Source organism: Ovis canadensis, chromosome 3, assembly GCF_042477335.2.
Source record: "Ovis canadensis isolate MfBH-ARS-UI-01 breed Bighorn chromosome 3, ARS-UI_OviCan_v2, whole genome shotgun sequence".
NCBI lineage: Eukaryota > Metazoa > Chordata > Mammalia > Artiodactyla > Bovidae > Ovis > Ovis canadensis.
In genome coordinates, this window is record NC_091247.1 from 49,123,437 (window position 1) to 49,129,596 (window position 6,160).

The 6,160-nt window shown below is 37.4% G+C and overlaps 1 pseudogene; it reads left to right on the forward strand.

The window, feature by feature from the left end:
- The first annotated feature begins 871 nt into the window (after positions 1-871).
- On the forward strand, positions 872-2,470 carry LOC138438094 (zinc finger protein 322-like; annotated as a pseudogene).
- Positions 2,471-6,160: the final 3,690 nt, after the last annotated feature.

The window sequence follows — 6,160 nt, forward strand, 5'->3', positions numbered from 1 at the left end:
GAGAAGAATTCAAGAGCAAGACATAATAAAGCGAAAGGTGCTTTATTCAGGGAGATACACACTCCTCAGGTTGTGGGTCACTGTAGAAGTCAGTTCAGCTCAGTTCAGTTCAGTCGCTCAGTCGTGTCCGACTCTTTGTGACCCCATGAATCGCAGCACGCCAGGCCTCCCTGTCCATCACCAACTCCCAGAGTTCACTCAGACTCACATCCATCGAGTCAGTGATGCCATCTAGCCATTTCATCCTCTGTTGTCCCCTTTTCCTCCCGCCCCCAGTCCCTCTCAGTACGAGTCTTTTCCAATGAGTCAACTCTTTTCATGAGGTGGTCAAAGTATTGGAGTTTCAGCTTTAGTATCATTCCTTTCAAAGAATACCCAGGGCTGATCTCCTTTAGAATCCCCCAAATATGTGGTGATTATTTTTCATGGGCTGTCATTTCATAGGCTAATGAGTAGGAGGATTATTCCAACTATTTTAGGGAATCATCAGGGATTTCCAGGAACTGGGCCACCACCCACTTTTTGACCTTTTAAGGTTGGCCTTGGTGAGTATGTCAGATAGCTCACTAATGTATTGCAATGAGTATATACTGCAGCCCAAGGTCTAGTGGAAGTCAATCATCCGCTGTGTTGGGCCTACCTGATTCTAACCAATTAATGTTCTGTTTTCAATGGCTAAATCATTATTTTAAAGTTTGTGCTCTGCCTTTTTTCCTGCCCCAGTTTTTCTATTGCAAACAATGCTAAAATTGAACATCTTTAAATACTTTATTCTGTGTTCATGGGAGAATAGTTGAAAGAAAAGCTGATGAAAATTAGATATTTCAGTCAAAGATAATTAATTTTGAAATATTTTGGCTTCCCAGCCAGGCTGAAAGGGCTCGGGAAGCTAGCTGGCCTTGTTGGCCCTTAAATCGCACACTGGATGCCCTGGCCCCAGCTACCCTTGCCCAGCTGCGCAAACAAGGATGCTCCTAGCTCTCGTCGGCCTCCCAGGAGAGGGAAGAATTGAGTATTGTTAATAACTATGGACTGGAGACCTTTTGGAGCCAAAAGGAGACAGTCTTGAGTCTTTCTTGTTATGGGTTGTAAATACCACATAAAGAACAAGTGCATGTGATGCTGGAAACTTGTAAAGAGAAACTGCTCATGACTGAAAGGCCTAAGACAGATGTATCTTTCAAGTTCTTATCGAGAAAATGACTATGAAGAAAATGATGGGTCAGGAAGACCAGTGGAAAACTCCCTAGGAGAGAGCCATAGAAAATGTACACTTCAGAAGAGAGATATAATCAGAGAACTCAAAAAGGAAAATATATCATGTATGCCCTCAGAAGGGTAGAAAGATTTTTATTCATGTGCATGAGATTACTCTAATAGATGATCCAGATATACAAGTGCCTTGAATGTGGACAAAACTTTTGTGAAAACTTCGCTCTTATTATGTGTGAGAGAACCCACACTGGGGAGAAAACTTATAGATGTGATATGTGTGAGAAAACCTTCATCCAAAGCTCAGATCTTATTTCACATCAGAGGATCCACAGTTATGAGAAACCTTATAAATGTAGCAAATGTGAGAAGAGCTTTTGGTATCACTTAGCCCTTTCAGGACACCAGAGAATGCATGCAGGTAAAAAATCTATACAGGTGATATCTGTGGCAAGAATTTTTATCAGAGCTCTGATCTGCTTGTCCACCAGCGAAGCCATACAGGCGAGAAACCGTATCTGTGTAGTGAGTGTGATAAATGCTTCAGCCGAAGTACAAACCTCATAAGGCACCGAAGAACTCACATGGGTGAGAAACCGTTTAAGTGTCTGTAGTGTGAAAACGCTTTTAGTGGGAAATCCGATCTTATTAGCCACCAGAGAACTCACACTGGTGAAAGACCCTACAAATGTAATAAGTGTGAGAAAAGTTACTGACACCGGTCAGCCTTCATTGTTCATAAAAGAGTACATACTGGGGAGAAGCCCTATAAGTGTGGTGCCTGTGAGAAATGCTTTGGCCAGAAATCAGACCTTATTGTACACCAGAGAGTCCACACAGGTGAGAAGCCGTATAAATGCTTGGAATGTATGAGAAGTTTTACCTGGAGTGCCAACCTCATCAGGCACCAGGCAACTCACACTCAAACTTTTAAATGCCCTGATTATGAGAAGAGCTTCAGCTGTAGTTCAGACCTTATTGTGCATCAAATAATTCACATGGAAGAGAAACCACATCAGTGGTCTGCATGTGAGAGTGGCTTCCTCTTAGGCATGGACTTCGTTGCCCAACAGAAAATTAGAACTCAGACAGAGGAGCCACATTATACAGTGTCTGTGATAAAAGCTTTCATTAGAGCTCAGCCCTTCTTCAACATCAGACAATCCACATTGGTGAAAAACCATATTTCTGTAATGTGGCTGAGAAAGGTCTTGAGCTCAGCTCTCCCCATGTATCAGAAGCCTCACAGATGTCTTAACCAGACAATAAGTTGTTATGCCATTAAAAAAAAAAAAAAAAGATGTATTTACAATGTAAGAGAACTCACTTAAGATGGAGAACTCAAAGCAAATCTCAGACTTTCCTCAGAGCTCAGACTTTATTGGGGACCAGAAAATCCTTATTTGTAGGAACTTGAGAAATGGTTTGACCAGAGAGCTGTCTTTACAGAACCGTATCAATCATCCAGTGAGAAACCTTACAGATGCTCTGAGTTTTTGGAAAACCTCAGTCCAAGATCATGTCTGATAACCCACAAGAGAATTTATATAGGTGGGAAACTTATAAGTTTGGTGAATGTGAGAAAGCTCTCTAGCAGTGCTCACTTCTCCTCATTCCAAGATAATTCAGATCAGAGGATGATATTTTTTTAATGCCCTGTGAAACAGTGCTTCAGACAGTATGCATGCCTCATTGGATGTCAGAAAGCCCCACTGGAAAGAAACCCCAACAGTTGTGAAAAAAGCCTCTTAACATAACTGCGACTTTATTACCTATCAAAGAAGCCATACAGGTGAAAATTTGTGTATTTGCCTTGAATGTGGCAAAAGCATTAAGTAGAGAGCCTTCTTGGGTTTGCAAATCCCTCTCCCCAAAAAAAAATCTGATGAAGGACCTTATGAATTCTCTGAATGAGAAAAACTGCTGTCAATGATCAGTTCTTGTACAGCAGGGAACTTGTATAAGTGAAAGACCCTATAAATAACCCTATGTCTGGGGGAAAAAAGTCCTTGCAGGAAATCTCTACCTTATGGGGCCCCAAAGAAACTACTCTGGAGAGCATTTTGTAGACCTCTATAGAGGTCTCACTGTGGACTGTGTACATTTAATAGGTATGAGAACTGTTCTCATAGTTAGTTGACCCCTGTAGTAGAGGTGAATTTTAATGGAGTTGACATGCAAACCATTTTGTTTAGATACCCAGAAACTTGTTCTGGGAAGAGCTAGGGCAGGTCAGAGTAGGCCTGATGGGTAACTCAGGTAAAGATGCTTTACTTTTATCTGAACCACTGAATGATTGCTTTACTTTCAGTTTTTAAAATTTGAAACTCCAATAAAAGAAAGGATTTTAATTGAAAAAAAAAAAAGTAATGTTATTAGGGTTGGCCAGTTGACCTTATAATATTACTTAAAAGAGTAATTCTTATATTTGTTTTCTATTTCTTCTATAAAAATTACCACACATTATAATATCCTTAAAAAAGCAAGTCTATTCCTGTGCCACTATCAAAATGACTTAAGTGGTTTTATAATGTGTTTTCATACCTAGTATGGAGCTCTTATTCAATATGCATTATTATTTCATTGTTATTCTTAATATTTGTAATAAAAATGTAATGAATTTACTAAATTCATCAAGCTGCCAAAATTTTCTTGTTATTTGAATTGAAGGCACTTTTAATTGATTGACTCAGGAAACAACATGATTTAAAGATGAATTAATCAAGAATGGCTATTTCAATCACTATTATTTAATGTTGTTTTGGTTTTACTAGTTTAAAGAGAGAAAGAAGGTAGGTATATATATTTTCCTCCTCTTTTGAACTATTATTACTCTTTGTAGATGACAAAATTCTATAGTTGGAAAAGTCTAGATGATAAATTAAGAAAATATTCAAAATAATAATTCAGCCTAGAGTGACCAAATAATACATGGTAATATCAATATCAGACTTAAACACAAACCATCCTTTTAAAATTATGAAGGCATTTTTCAGAAATAGTATCCAGTTTGGGTTTCTTACATTGAATTCATCCTCCACTTTTATTTCTCATAGTACCTAACATTTTTTATTTTATTTTATTTTTCCAGGTAGCCATCTCTGCCTAGATTCTAGGAGATCAATAATCACACATTCATCTCTCCTTGCCAATTCAATGTGATGATTTTATGTCGAGGGGCTTCTAGGAAAGAGAAGCAGGTGGTTCTAGGTAGAAGCTGCCTAGAAAATCATTCAGACTTCTCCAAGCTAAAGAATATCGAATTTAAAGCCTTAATCTTTTACAAGAGGTTTCAAGCAAACATGTCCTACTACTGTCCCAGAAGGTGTTACTATATTTTCTTGGACAGCAAACATATCTGCCCTCTAGAAGACTTGATCTTTATTTCCCAAAGCTCTTTGTATATTATGCAACTGTCATTAAAAAGATAGCTACTCTGCTGTAGACTGTCAATGTCTTTGCTTGCAAGACATGCAGAAATATGAGCTACTTATGGGAAATTGTCTTCTATCATTTATTAAATGAATTGCAGAAATCAGCTAAAATAGAAATATCATATTAAAAGGGACCAGATGAATTCACTCAGATCCCATTCAGATGAGCCATATTATCCAAAAAAACAGATTTATGTACCTCAGCTGGTAAAGAATCTGCCTGCAATGCAGGAGACCCTGATTCAATTTGTGGATCTAGAAGATCCCCTGGAGAAGAGATAGGCTCCCCACTCCTGTATTCTTGGCCTTTCCTGGTGGCTCGGATGGTAAAAAAATATTCTTGCAATGTGGGAGACCTGGGTTTGATCCCTGGGTTCGGAAGATCCCCTGGGAGAAGGGAATGGCTACCCACTTCAGTATTCTTGCCTGGAGAATTTCATGAATAGAGGAACTGGTGGGCTACAGTTCATGGGGTTGCAAAGAGTCGGACACGACTGAGCAAATTTCACTTTCAGTTACTTAGAAGAAACTTCCTTAATTTTATTTTCAGAGAATAATTTTCTGAAAACATTATTTGTGCATCTTTCTTTGTCTAATCCGTGACTGACCATAATGTGCATATGATAGCTATCATATCTGAATAGTTTATTAAAATATATCTTCTCTTTTAATGTCTCTGTTTGCTTAAAAACACTTTGCCATTTCAAGGAACTCCTGGCAGTTTCAAACCCCAGTTTTGGAAGGGTTATTGCACTTGACAATTCACATGGGTGTGTCACATAAATAATTGTTTACAACTTTATGAATATAGACATAATAGTTGATAGAAAGTAATCAGGTTTTTCATTTTTATTAACACCAATATGTTTAAATACTGACATAAAAATTTACTTTTGCAAACAGCAACCCCAAGGAAAAAGAAAATTTTTCAGTCCTAATTTGATAGCTCTGTATCCTGTAAATATGGTCTTGATATATTAAGGCATCTCACGGACTTGTTATTTCAATTACACTTTTAATGATACATGCTATATGAATTGAAAAGTCTGTTTAAATGTCCTGCTACATAAAACTAAATCAATTCACAGAAGAATGTTGAGAGAAAACAGATTTATTATTATCAGGATACATGATATGTGGGAACATGCAACAAAAGAGAGATGTTTTCTTATTCAATAGCAGAAAATTCATATATATATATATTTATATGTGTATATAGCAGTATATAATAATAAGTAATACAGAAAGGCAATCACTCTGTTGAATGGCTTTGGTACTGCAATAAAACACTGCAGCTATGCATTTTCTTCCCTTCAAGCTCTGTTTGAAGTCACATCTGAATCATGGAAAGGAATGGCTAAACATTTGTAAAATAAATGAAGTCCAACAGGATCACAAATCACTAGTATTTATAAGTTGAGGGAATTCTTAATATATTATAATGTCATAAATGATATATTTTCAAAATCTCTAAATTTCCATAGAAATCAGGGAGTATTTCTGTTCATCTATCT